The sequence below is a fragment of the Eschrichtius robustus genome, chromosome 17 (genome assembly GCF_028021215.1).
Source record: "Eschrichtius robustus isolate mEscRob2 chromosome 17, mEscRob2.pri, whole genome shotgun sequence".
NCBI lineage: Eukaryota > Metazoa > Chordata > Mammalia > Artiodactyla > Eschrichtiidae > Eschrichtius > Eschrichtius robustus.
Genome location: NC_090840.1, coordinates 22,662,436 through 22,676,077, shown reverse-complemented (window position 1 = coordinate 22,676,077; position 13,642 = coordinate 22,662,436). Strand labels below are relative to the sequence as shown.

The following is a 13,642-nucleotide window of genomic DNA, read 5'->3' as shown; positions in this document are numbered from 1 at the left end:
ATTAAAGGTTTAGAAATATTGTCATGAAACTGATAGGTGATTTAACCACTTACAAAACCAGTTGCCATTTTCCAACATTCATTTTGGAACATACTGTACTTAATTTTTTGTTGATGGTTTGCCATCCCTATTTTTTTTTTTTTTTTTTTAATATGTAAGCAGTTCACATACTGTGGTGTTGAGACATTACTGTGTAGGGTGATATTTTATTGACATCCCTGCAGAACCTGGCTTTTTAATACTATCATCTGATATACATCATATTAATTGACACTGCAATTTCTTCCTTGATTTGTATATTTTTTTCTACAAACACTTTGCATTCCAACTTCCACGTATCTGATTTACTCATCCATGTGATGGTCTTCATCTTCAGACATCTTGCTGTCTGGGCTGTTCAACCCTGTGACAGTAAAAGCACACTCACTAGGGAATAGGAGTTTGAGAAAGACTTAGAAAATTGTTTGACACCTGACAAAAATGGCTCCAGAATATGAAAAAAAATCTGCAAAATTGAGATAAAAACTTGTGTAATTAATATTTTCAACTAATATTACTACAACAGCAATGTTACTCAGCTTTCATATAGTTATCTATAAATTATATTGGATATGTGACTTGGGCACATTTTAATGCATTTGATAACATTTAGGGTAAAGCTTCTAAAAGGGCAATTGCCTAGGACTGAGGAAGGTTTAAAAATGGCCCTGCACAGAATGAACTAGAAGTGACTTCAGTGGGAGGCTGAGGCAGAGATGCTGGACCTGGAGAGTGACAGAGCAGGCGTACATTGGAGAGAGCTTTCCTATATAGGAGAGCCAAGAATTTGTTACTTATTGAGTGGGGAGCATGAAGGTAGGGGACCCTATAATGAGACTCCTAGGATTGCTTCTAGATTTCTAACTTGGATAAATGACAGGACGGTACTCTTTGGTGAATACTAAAGGAACAGCAACAGCAGCAAAGGTCTAAGAATGGAACTTTAACATAACACAATGCCACCTTTAAAGTAAATTTGGCATTCTTCTCCTTTTTGAATGAATGAAAATGCATTAATTAAAGACATACACATTCACACACCTGCTAATATCTGCTCTTCTGCAATCATGTGTTTTCTGTAGAGTGTCTAAATATCTATTCCAGTTGAAGTAGTGCTTAAACACTTCAATATGCCTCTTTTCAGCCAAAAAGAAAAACTGTGTCTATGACTGCTTCAACATATTTTAAATATATGTATAATCATTGCCAACTTATCTGCTTTGCAGATACTAGTTTCCTATACAATATTTAATATCTCCCTTTATTGAAAGTGTCATTGCTCAGTATTATGATTAATGTTTTTCATTTTTATTATATGTCTGAATGTTAGCATTATTGATTAATCTCTTTATTAATGGAATGATCTTCAGCACAATGTGAAATACTCTTCTTCTCTACCATTATTATATGTTATTTTAAAGATTTTCCATACAGTTACTTTAAATGGGATTTTCAGATTTTTCAGGCTTTTTGAAGTCAGTAGGATAGGCTCCAGTGAGTAAAAGAAATGCTGAAGAACAACAATATGAATTAAACAAATTTAAGTAGTTAAGAAAGCACTAATCTAGCCATTGAGATATATACACTAATATTTACATAGTATGTATATATAAATCAATAGTTTAAAATGAGATAATCTACTGAACAAAATATCTTAAAATGTGAATTAAAAGATGTTGTAAAGTCTCTATATGATTAAAATACAAAAATTTTTATAAGCTTGGAATATAAATAATAAGTGCATTTTTGTCTGGGAGACAAGTTGTTATCTGGGAAACCTCACGACATTTTGTAGATTATCGAAATCACTTTACTATCAATCTTGAGCATTTCTCCTATCAACTCTATAATTAGTATTGGAAATTAGCTTTATGACTCTATTTCACCATCAGGAACATTGAAGAAACTATTTAAAAGTGCTAAACATTGGTTTTAACAAATAAAAAATAATTCATCTGAAGAAGATGTTACAATGAACTGAGGAATTAAAAGATCTCAAAGTAGAGAAATTTCACTGACTGCAGTATAAACAACTTGAGGGTAGAGAGTTTCTGTTTTTCCTGTTTGTCCTCCAAATTTTGGAACAGTGTTATATGCACGGTGCAGGATAATAAGCAAATGTTTAACAAGTGAAAAATACTGAATTCATTACCTTGTGGTACAAATTAGGATTTCTTTTGTACTGTAACTAGAAGATTTTAATTTCAGCATTATGAATTATTAATGTCTTTATCTGATTCCCAGTTCTGTGTCAACGAAACTTATTCGAGTGATAATTAGAGGACTTCATGTTTATCCTATCTTCTAGGATTTCACTTTTGCATATCTGTTAATTCATAATTTTGATATTTTTATAGCACAACCAAAGACTATAAAAACACATAGAGCAAGCACTTGCCAAAGAACTCTAAATAAAACAGGTCTCAGATATGAAATTAGAGCCATGCTTGGTTATACTTCTAAGTGCTTCATCTAAAGAGAGACCTGCAACACTGCTGCATGAATTAATCACCTAGGGTGACTTTTAAACCTACCAACAGCTGGCCCCTCTATCATATCTGATTTTATTCAGTAGTCTAAATGATAATAATTTTTTGATCAAGAACTTTATTTTACTGGTTGTAAAGGTGCGCGCATGCATGCGCACACAATCCCCAGTGCTTTTAAAAATTGTGGGACAGAATTAATCATAACTATTGAGTTTAAATGTCATTTATCAACCTATTAAAGTGCAAGCATGCAGGGAAAATAAGCTAAAGACAAGACTTTCGTTTTTCAATTTATTTTTAAAAAGTCTTGTAGAAATCTTTATGAAATTAACACAAAATGGTGGTACACAAAAATCTTTTTGCTTTGTTTATTCCCTAGTCTGTGGCAATGTAAAGAGTGGAAGTTAACCTGAAATTTAAGTTAAGGAAAGCTATATTGTATTAAGTTTAGCCAAACATTGTCTAACTTGCCATCATATTTTTTCAAATAAATAAAATTTCTATTCTCTTCCCTCTCTCCTCATCTCCCTTTAAGGTATGTCAACTCTAACCCCGCCCCCCCCCCCATACACACACCTTGTTGCCTCTGACATTATCTCCTCTACTAGATGTGCTTTCGTACTTATTGCTACACAATAGTTCAACAATAAAATGTGATAAATGCAGGCAGAGGTGTTTCAAGAAAGAAGGTAAATGTCCTTACACATTTTCAACATAGAAACAGAATTTTTCAAAAATGAGTTACAAAATAGCAAAATTAAAAAAAAAAATTAGTTATAGATAAAGTTTGCAGATAATGTTGTCATCCCTCTTAAAAGAAGAGGGATAAGGCACAGAAGGAATGTGATGTTGAGGACAATGAAAATAAGCAGTTATTGCAATCTATTTATGCTGCATTCAATGGATTTAGAAGACAGAGTCTTGAGTGCTGTCGTTATTACTTCTTTGCCATTTGATGGTGGGCAAAATATTTAATTTCATTAGGTTTCTCTTTCTATGCCTCTAAAATGTGGATTCCCAGGCTAAGAAAATATTTCAAATCTTTTCTAGGTCTAAAAGTCACAGACCTTAGTGTCTGTGTACCCTTTATAAAGGCCACATTTTCACAAAAGATAGCATTCTTGTAAAACATCTTTATAGAAAGAAAAAGCTATATTTAGAAAGTCCACTCAGTGTCCAGGGTTTTCTGAAGTCGTACTGCTGTTTATAACCAGGTGTAGGCCAGTAGGACAACACATTTGCTTTAGCTAATAACTGTCCAGATTTCTTGGAGTTAAAGATACGTTTTTCATTATTCTAAGTGTTGACCTAAGAAATTATTGAAAATAAGAATTGTTCTAATTTACTTATTGAATTACCCAGTTCTTACATGGCCTGACATGAAAGGTGATTTAAAAGATTGCATTTAAGTTTGGACATATAGCCTTCATCCTGCTGTTTCATCACAGACCTCTTACAGGATAAACACATGCAACCATTTTGAGTTTCTGAATGGGAGTGCTCCTTATAGTATTTTCCCCTTATAAATTTCTTGCCAACTTACTCCAATTTGAATGCAGGTAGAAATTTATAAATTTCTCCAAGAACTGATTTTTATTTTTATGAATCTTACTGATTTTGTTTTAATACCGAGGACTTTATCAAATTCATAGACATTTGATAGAGTAAAAAACAAAAGCATAATTAGGAAAAATCCAAAAACCTCAAATAGAAAATAAGATGCTATGTTGTTAGTAACAGAAATTAGCACAAATAGACTGAAAAGCTGAGCACCATTGTAAACTGAGCTTTTAACTATGTGAGTCGCCAGGAAAAGGAGGATTACCTGACTCATGGGTCTTCTCCTCTTTCTTTGCCTTTTTTGAACGATCTCAAAAATTAAAGAAAGGTTGTAATGGCAATAAAAATAATTTATTTCCCAAACCATTTGAGAGTAGTTGCCAACACAATGCAATGTGCAATGTCTCCCCCAAATCCTCTAGTATTTCCTACAAACATATATCCAAATACAATCATGAAAATCAGGAGATTAACACTGACACATTACTACAGTGCTACTAATCCTCAGACCCCTTTCAAGTTTTGTCAATTATCCCAATCATGTCCTTCATAATAAAAGGATCAGCCCAGCGTCATATTGCATTTAGTTGTCCTGTCTCTTTAGTTTTTTAATCTGGAAAATTTTCTCAGGCTTCCCTTGAATTTCATGAACTAGAAAATTTTAAAGAATATGGATCAGTTATTTTGTAGGATTTAGCTGTTTGTATTTGTCTCATGATTATTCAGGATATGTGTAGTTGGCAGGATTAACACAGTGGTGAAGCTCTGTTCTTCTCACTGCTTCCTATCAAACAATTTCGGCAAACTTTTAACTTGTAACCTTACTGGAATATTATTTTACTCATTTGATTAAGGTTTATCACCCAGTCATCTCCACTGTAAAGTTATGTTTTTCTCCTTCATTATTAATAATTTTTGTGGTAAGGCACTTTGTAATTATGTAAATATCCTGTTCCTCATCAAACATAATTTATTCAATTTAATTGTTTAAATCAGTATGAACTCATAGACTCCTATTTTATTCAATTGACTATAATATGTTTCTACCATTATTTATTTTGAGGCTTAGATTGTTCAAGATTTGTCCAGTGGAAACCCCTTCAGTTTGGCTTCTATATCCTTTGATGTTTCCCAATTATTCTTTGATATCTCCCTTCTTCTTTTTTTTTTTTTTTAACATCTTTATTGGAGTATAATTGCTTTACAATGGTGTGTTAGTTTCTGCTTTATAACAAAGTGAATCAGCTATACATATGCATACACCCCCATATCTCCTCCCTCTTGCATCTCCCTCCCTCCCACCCCTCTAGGTGGTCACAAAGCACCGAGCTGATCTCCCTGTGCTATGCGGCTGCTTCCCACTAGCTATCGGTTTTATATTTGGTAGTGTATATATGTCCATGCCACTCTCTTACACCGTCCCAGCTTACCCTTCCCCCTCCCCGTGTCCTCAAGTCCATTCTCTACATCTGCGTCTTTATTCCTGTCTTGCCCCTAGGTTCTTCAGAACCATTTTTTTTTTTGCTTTAGATTCCATATATATGTGTTAGCATACGGTATTTGTTTTTCTCTTTCTGACTTACTTCACTCTGTACGACAGACTCTAGGTCCATCCACCTCACTACAAATAACTCAATTTCGTTTCTTTTTATGGCTGATCCCTTACTTCTTGAAACAATAATATGTTCTAGGGTCATCTTATATTTTCCCTGTAGTAGCTCTAGAATCAGCCATTTCTCCAAAGAGCTTTAGTTCCTTCAGTTGGAGAGCTGTATTTAGAAACCAAGATCTGGACACTAGGTGTATTCATTGCTCTTGGGAAGTAGTGGTCCCAGGTACTCTCAATAGGCAGAGCTAGGGGATTTATGTACATATATACATACACACATACGAAAGCACATATTCATAACCATTTACACATATACATAAACATATGCATACATATTGTCTATGTTTAGTTCTATAATGTCTCTATATTGAAAATCATGTGTTCACATTAACATCCTCCATTCCCTTTCAACACCCTTTCATTCATTTCATTGCCCTTTTCATATTTTAACTCCCTCCACAGATATTAAAAAAACACTGATTACCATATCCTTAATATCCTTACTTATTTGATCAATCTTCCTGTATTTAAGTAAATTCTTGTAGCTGCCACTTTCCCATCCCACACATTTTCTCCACCTGGCACGGGTTATGACTATCTGTACAGAGTGGTTGCCAAGGCCACTTCCTCATGTGGATGCCCTTTCACACGAATCAGACTTCAGCAGTCAACTCCAGGCTCCCTTATGCAGACATCCTCTCCCCTTTCTCAGACTCTGAGACCCAATGCCAAGTCATGTGGTTCCTTGAATGCCCACCTCCCCCATGCTGACAAAGGGTTATTTTACCTCACTTAATGGACTAATTTGTTCAAGAAGGGAAGAGATCACAACACTGTAAAGCAATTATACTCCAATAAAGATATAAAAAAAAAAAAAAAAAAGAAGGGAAGGGACAAGGAAGGGGATGAAGAAAGGGTGGTGGACAGGCATGAACAGGTATCTTTTTTTTCTAAACAATATTTGAAGAGGTCCTTCATTTAGAAGTTACAAAGACATTATGAAGAATCAGCTGAAGAACTGAAACGACAACATGTATTTACACATCTATATCCCTACACCTATGACACACAATGTACACCTACTTTTATAGTAACCAAAATATAATTTAACAAAACTTATGATGCTTAGCCATACACTTTAATACTCAGCAACTTAAAAAAATATGCAGTGCCATTTGGCTGTTAACTATCAGTCCATTTATATGAATGGATTTGTAAAACTCCTAGCCAAGAGTGCTTGAGATAGCGTCTCTACTGGTCCTTACTGGATCCTCTTCTTCTTTTGTCACTCTTTTCAGTCATTTGTTGATTCTCGATTGTATCTCATTGGTGACTTGAATGACCATTGGTAATCATATCTGGGCAAATACCCCAGCTTGGTGTCTCTCAAAGGGCTGACTGAAAACCATTTGCAACAGAATCAACTGAGGTACTTGATAAAATTCAGGTCCACAGGCCCTGTTTTGATTTCCTGCTCAGAAGCTCTTTAGAGAGTAATAAGTATTTGGAAAATACCTTAGCTAATTCTCACACATTAACACTGAAACCATGGTGTAGTTTGCATGTCTACAATTCCTCAAAGTTCACGGTTTAAAACACATAGGTCTCACCAACTACAGTTCTTTTATTTTAGCTTCATTAATTCACATTTGTTATTTAACCAACTTGGAAATTGCTAGATGTGTGAATAGCCGCCAAAGTAAAATGTATCTATCTTTTGCAAAAATGTCTTCTACCAAATGTCTCTACAAAATGAAATGTAAATACCTTCTAAGATCTTGCTTGGAGGAATCTTACAGATTTTTAAAATCTTCCAGGTTTTAGGGAATAGCAAGTGCAAAGGCCCTGATGTTGGGAAAGCCACTGCAGAAAGAAAATCTGGATGTGTGTGTGAGAGAATAATAGTAGTAAACGAGTTTGGAGAGTAGGGCAGAAGAAACATTGAATAAAGCAAGTAGGACAGGTAAAAAGTTTAATTTTTATTCTAAGAGTGATGGCAACGGGTTTTGCGAAATAATGTGATATGATTTATGGTGTTTTTTTTTTTTTGATTATTCTGGCTATTGTATTGGTTATAGACTATAAGGATTGGGGCAAGAGGGGAAGAAGCAAGGAGGTCGTGGAAGAGGCTGCCTATTGCATTACATGAGGCAAGCAATGATGTCTTGGAGTAAGTAAAGATGGCAAGAGTAAGGTGAGAGGTAGGTGGATTCAGAATGTATTTTCAAGTTAGAGCTGGCAAGAATTTCTGATGGACTGGACATAGGAATTGTGGGAAAGTGAGAGTTTAAGGATGAATCTAACATTTTTGGCCTGAGCAACTGGATGAGTTATGGAACCAGGAAAAACTGGAGTGCAATGGATGGATCAAAGCAAAATATTTAGTTTTATTTGCTAAGTTTGAAATGTCTATTATGCATAGATTGGAGATATTTAGTGGGAAATTGGAGTTAGGAGTCTGGAGGTTAGGTGAGTGGTTAGGGCTAGAAGTATGAATTGGGGAGTCATAAGTCATCTTCCCATTAAAGTAATGGGACTAGATTAAAACTCATGAGTAGTGAGGGTAGATGGAGAGTGAAGGGGGCCAGGAATGAGCATTAGGGCATTCTAACAGACGTTGAGGGATGGGAGGCATCACCAAGGGAGACTGCCAAGGAATGGTGAGTGAGGAGGGGAGAAATCTAGGAGAGGATGGTCTCCTGGTAGCCAGTGAAACAAAATATTCATTCTGGAAATTATGAAGTTCATTTTCCAAAGTTTCTTGAATTGATGATAATTTGAAACTTGGTATTTTAAAAAGAGCTTTAGCAAACAGAAAAGAGAATAATTTTCTATCATGAGTGATTGATTGCAGTAGCATGGGGAATGGAAAAGTTGTGAAAAGGGAATCAAGAATTCATGTAAAAGACAATTTCAAACAAAAGTATTCGTTTAAAAAACAAGTACACAATATTTAGACATTATATTTTGTCTTTGTGTCAATAGCAGCTACAGCATGCTGTAAGTGAAAGATGAAGGATTACAGTTTAATATCAAATCAGGGGAAAAGGTGAAATACTTGAATTCTTTGTAGATTTTTAATAGATTTCAAACCTTTATTGGTTTTGAATAATGTCATATTTCAAACATAATTTTCTAAATAATCATGACAATTTTAGAATCAGAATAAACCTTATATAACCTTATATAAACCTTATTTAAATGCACATATAGTTCATTTTTATGGGTAAAACTAGGACTCTGGTCTTCTGATTACCAGTACTATTTCTTATTGCAACACACTGTTTAAATGTATAGATGATTGAAAAAAAGAGCGTACCGGTGATCTCTTAAATGTTTTAAAAAATATTAAGTAATTAAAATTAGGGGAAATAAAGCTCATGAGGATTAAATTACAGGAAGAGTTTATAAGAGGGCAAAGAAGTAGGAGATGTATTTCCACACGGATAAATATGAAATTTTAGGAGAAAATGACCAAAACTGCAGTTATAAGGTCATGATACTAGCTAAATGAAATAAAGACAACCATCATGTGAATAACATATAGTTTTGAAGGTGAATTTTGAATATGAAGACTGATACAGATTAACATCTGATTATAATAAAAATCATATAGGCAGGGTAACAAGGTCTTCTTCATCCAATCACAGCTTATCAGGAATAAGGGAACCTCTTGATACTTTGGTATGTGCCATTTTAGGACAATGAACTTGCTACAAAGTGAACACTTGACGCAAGAAATAGTTTAGAAACATAAATATGATTCAAGAAATTCCTGGATGGTGAAAGCTATGTTGGATTATTTCAAAAAGTTAGGGATGACTAGGTTAAGTAACTTCTCTTTTTAATAACAGAATAACTGTCACATGAAAGATCTCACTATGCCACTGACAAAGATAAAATCCCGGGACGGCATGGCTTCACATTCTAATAGTCTAGAGCTACAATGTCCAGTATAGTGTCCATTAGTCACAAGTGGCTATTAAATACTCGAAATGTGGGCAAGTTTGACTTAGGAACTGAAATTTTAATTTTATTGAATTTTACTGAATTTACTTTTAAAAATTTAAAAAGACATGTGACTAATGGCTATAGTTTTTGACAGCACTAAGAACATTTCCATTATCATGGAACGTTCTATTGACCAGAGCTGACCCATAACATTTTTATTTAATTTTACATTTATTCCTCTTTGCTAAGAAAATCCTCTCTCTTACTAATAAACAATATTAGCAAGATGGCTAGATATAAGCTCAAGATGCAAAAAACTATTGGATTTCTATAATCCAGGAACAAAGAGAGAGCTTAAAAATTATTTAAAATGGAAAAAAAAAAAAACTACCTAGGAATAAATCTAAATAAAGATGTGCAAGACATTTATGGAGAAAATAAAACCTTCTTGAAAGATATTAAAGAAGTCTTAAATAAATGGAGAGATACATCTTGTTTATGGATAGAAAAGACTCATCATAATGATGTAAATTTTCCCCAACTTAATTTATACATACAATACAATTACAATAAAAATACTTAATAGAGGTTTTACAGGATTGCCAATTCTGAAATTTATGTGAATGGTCAAGAACAGCTCAGACACACCTAAAAAATCCATTCATTCCAAAATGGTCCTGGAAAACTTAATTATTCATAAGAAAACAAAGAAATTGGATAATACAGACAAGTCGATTGTAAGTGCATTAATGGCTTGAATATAAAACAAAGATACACTAGAACTTTCAGAAGAAAATCTACTATATCTGGGTAGCATTAAACTAGGGAAGGACATTTTAAGTAGAACAAAAAGGCACTAAGCTAAAAGATAAATTTGATTTCATTAAAATTGAGAGCTGCTATTTATCACAAGACAACATTAAAAAAGTGAGAAGGCATGACATAACTTATTTGTGTCATATATAGCTGACCAAGGATTATTTGCTTGTATTTAAAGAACAATAGAAATAAGTAAGAAAAAGATAAACAGTAGAAAAATGGACAAAAGATACTCTCTGGACTTTCACAGAATAGGAAACATAGGCAACTATTAAACAAATGAAAGGATTCTCAACCTATCGGTAATTAGGGAAATAAAAATTAAAATTGTTATGGACTGAATTGTGTTTCCTAAAATTCGTATGTTGATGCCCCATCTCCCAATGTGGCTGTTTGGAGACAGGGCCTTTAAAAACATAATTATGGTTAAATAAGGTCATAATGGTGGGGCCCTAACTGATATGACTGGTGTCCTTGTAAGAAGAGGAAGAGATACGAGGGATGCATACACACAGAGAAGAGGCCATGTGAGGACATAACAAGAAAGCAGTGGTCATCTGCAAGTCAAGGAAAGAGGCCTCAGGAGGACCCCAAACTGCCAACATCTTGATCCTGGACTTCTAGCCTCCGGAACTGTAAGAAGATAAATCTCTTGTTTTTTAAGCCACTGAATCTGAGGTATTTTGCTAGGGCAACCTGAGCAGACTAATACAAGGAACAAAAGACTAGACTGGCCGTTCTAACTGGTGAAGCTATAGAGCAAAAGGCCTGAAAATTGATTCCATAACTTTGGAAAACATTTTGACATTATTTTTTAAAGTTGAATATTTGAATTCCCTACAACTCAACAATTCTTCTCTTAGTATGTCTACTCTTTTACTTATGTTAAATCTTGCACATGTGTACCGGGAAACATTAAAATAAATGTTCATGGAAGTACTGTCCGTAATAGGTCCAAAACAACCCAAATATCATTAATAGAATAATAAACACATTTTCTTGTATTTATACAATAAAATATTATACAGTAGTACAAATGAATGAACACTAGTTAAAGCAAAGTGGATGAACCTTAGAAACGTAATGTTGAGTAAAAAAAGCAAGCACAGAAGAATACAGTATGATATCAATTTTATAAATCTCAATAATAAGCAAAATGAGATAAAAATTATATGGATGTTGAACATAAAGCCAAGATCAGAGTGATTTCTTTGATGAAAGCATGAAGGTGGGATCAGGGTAGAGAACAGAGAGAAGACTCAGCAGTTTTGATTCTAGTTCTTAGTTTTGGTGGTGTGTTTGCACGAGTTTATTATTTCTCATAACTTACATACAATTAAATATATTCTTTTGTATATTATCTAATAATATTTAAAAATCAAAATCCATTATATACCAAAGATAACCCCTAGACATTAATTATAGAGAGTCCACTTTGAAACAACATACACAGTTACTAATAAATCTTCTGTAGTTGAAACCTTTTAGCTATGAAATTCTTCTCCCTTCATATGAGGACTTTATGTTCCGTAATGAAGGAAAATGGTTCCTACTTTGGGACAATTTGCCTTCTTTATTTAAGTGATACTAGTCCTTTGGCTGCCTAGAAATTTTAAAAACAACTGATAACTACATCTACTGCCTGCAAGAGAATAAAGGAAAAGGAGCAGAGAAGGCAATCTCATACATTATTGATAAACACATACAAAGACAATATTGGTACAAAGCTATTTCTCCATATAGCAACTCTGAATTTTGTTAATAAATACATATATATATCAAACATTAATAAAAGAATAAAATTATCCAATATGAGTACATTTGCTCTTTTTTTGCAATTAGTTCCAGGATTCTATTTTAGATTATTACTTCATATCTGCGAGAGTTGGGTGTGTGTTTGTGTGTTTGGTTTTGTGGAAGCTGCATTGTGCTAAATTTTACATTTCTTTCTTGAATTAAATGGCTTTTGTTATCCCTTGGGAATACTGAAGATAGCAACAGCAGATTACTACCTACCTGTGGAAAAGTATAAATATCAATTTTAGCTGCTAGTGATTCTGAAATTGCCCTTAACTTTGTCCTTATAAAAATGCTCCAAGAATTACGTTTTGCAAATCCACAGATTTACTATCCATATTCAAGTCATTTATGTGGACAAAGAATGTAGCCTGCCATATCAGTAACAAAGGACCTTACAGCCATCAAGCCATCAGCCACTGAAGCCACCCCCAAAGCTGCACCCTGAGGGGATTCAGGATGGAGAAAACAGGAGACTGGCCCTAGATAATTAAAGTGCATATCAAGGGAATGATTTCCATGAGACCAGATTCTTGCATCACCATATATAGAAAAGTGCTAAATTTATTTACTTAAGATGTCTAGTTTCTTTAATTAACAGTAATCTTTTGATGTTCCAACTACCTGTTTTTTTTTTTTTTTTTGCAAGAACCCCTAAATATCCTGTGCCCTCCCTTACCTCTTCAGAACAGTCCCTCAGAGCTATCTGAGAGGCTGTCTCCTGACTTAAGTCCTCAGTATGTCCTCCAGATAAAACATAATTCTCAACTTTTAGGTTGTACATTTTTTTTCAGTCAACATTTAATTGTATGGCTCATGTAGGTACTATGCCTAAATGTAATGGGATGAGCTGTAAATTATTAAAACTAGATAAATTCTGTCAGCTCTACCACTAGCTGAGATCCAGGCTTTCATCTCTGGATACTTCTGTCATAGACCTTGGCAGATATGGGGTCTGTGTTGGTCTTAAAATTATTCTTAGAATTGTGGGGACTCATTCATTCTTTCAACAAATTTTATTGCTTATATTCTATGTGTCAGTTACAGTGCTGGGTCTTGAAATACAGAAGTCAACACATAAGAAAATACAAGGATAAAACACATTTTCTACCATATTAACTTTTTTCATTCATTCATTCATCCCTAAGTCATTCAACACACGTCTTCTTATTGAATACTGATGAGGGGTCAAATGCTATGCTAAACACTGAGTATATAACTGCAAATGAGAGGGACAGGCCCTGATTTTGATGTCACTACTATCTTTTGTCCTGCCATATAATGGGACAGCTTCATTATTCCCTTTACCCTAAGTTTTTATCACAAATTGCTAATGAAAATAAAACTGTTAGTGGAGTTTCAACATGCATAGGTAAAT

At 34.0% G+C, this 13,642-nt stretch overlaps 1 protein-coding gene across 2 annotated transcripts in view; it reads right to left on the bottom strand.

The window, feature by feature from the left end:
* PKIA (cAMP-dependent protein kinase inhibitor alpha) overlaps positions 1–13,642 on the bottom strand; it is a 95,778-nt gene that overhangs the window by 19,139 nt on the left and 62,997 nt on the right. The gene's annotated exons all lie outside the window — the stretch shown is intronic.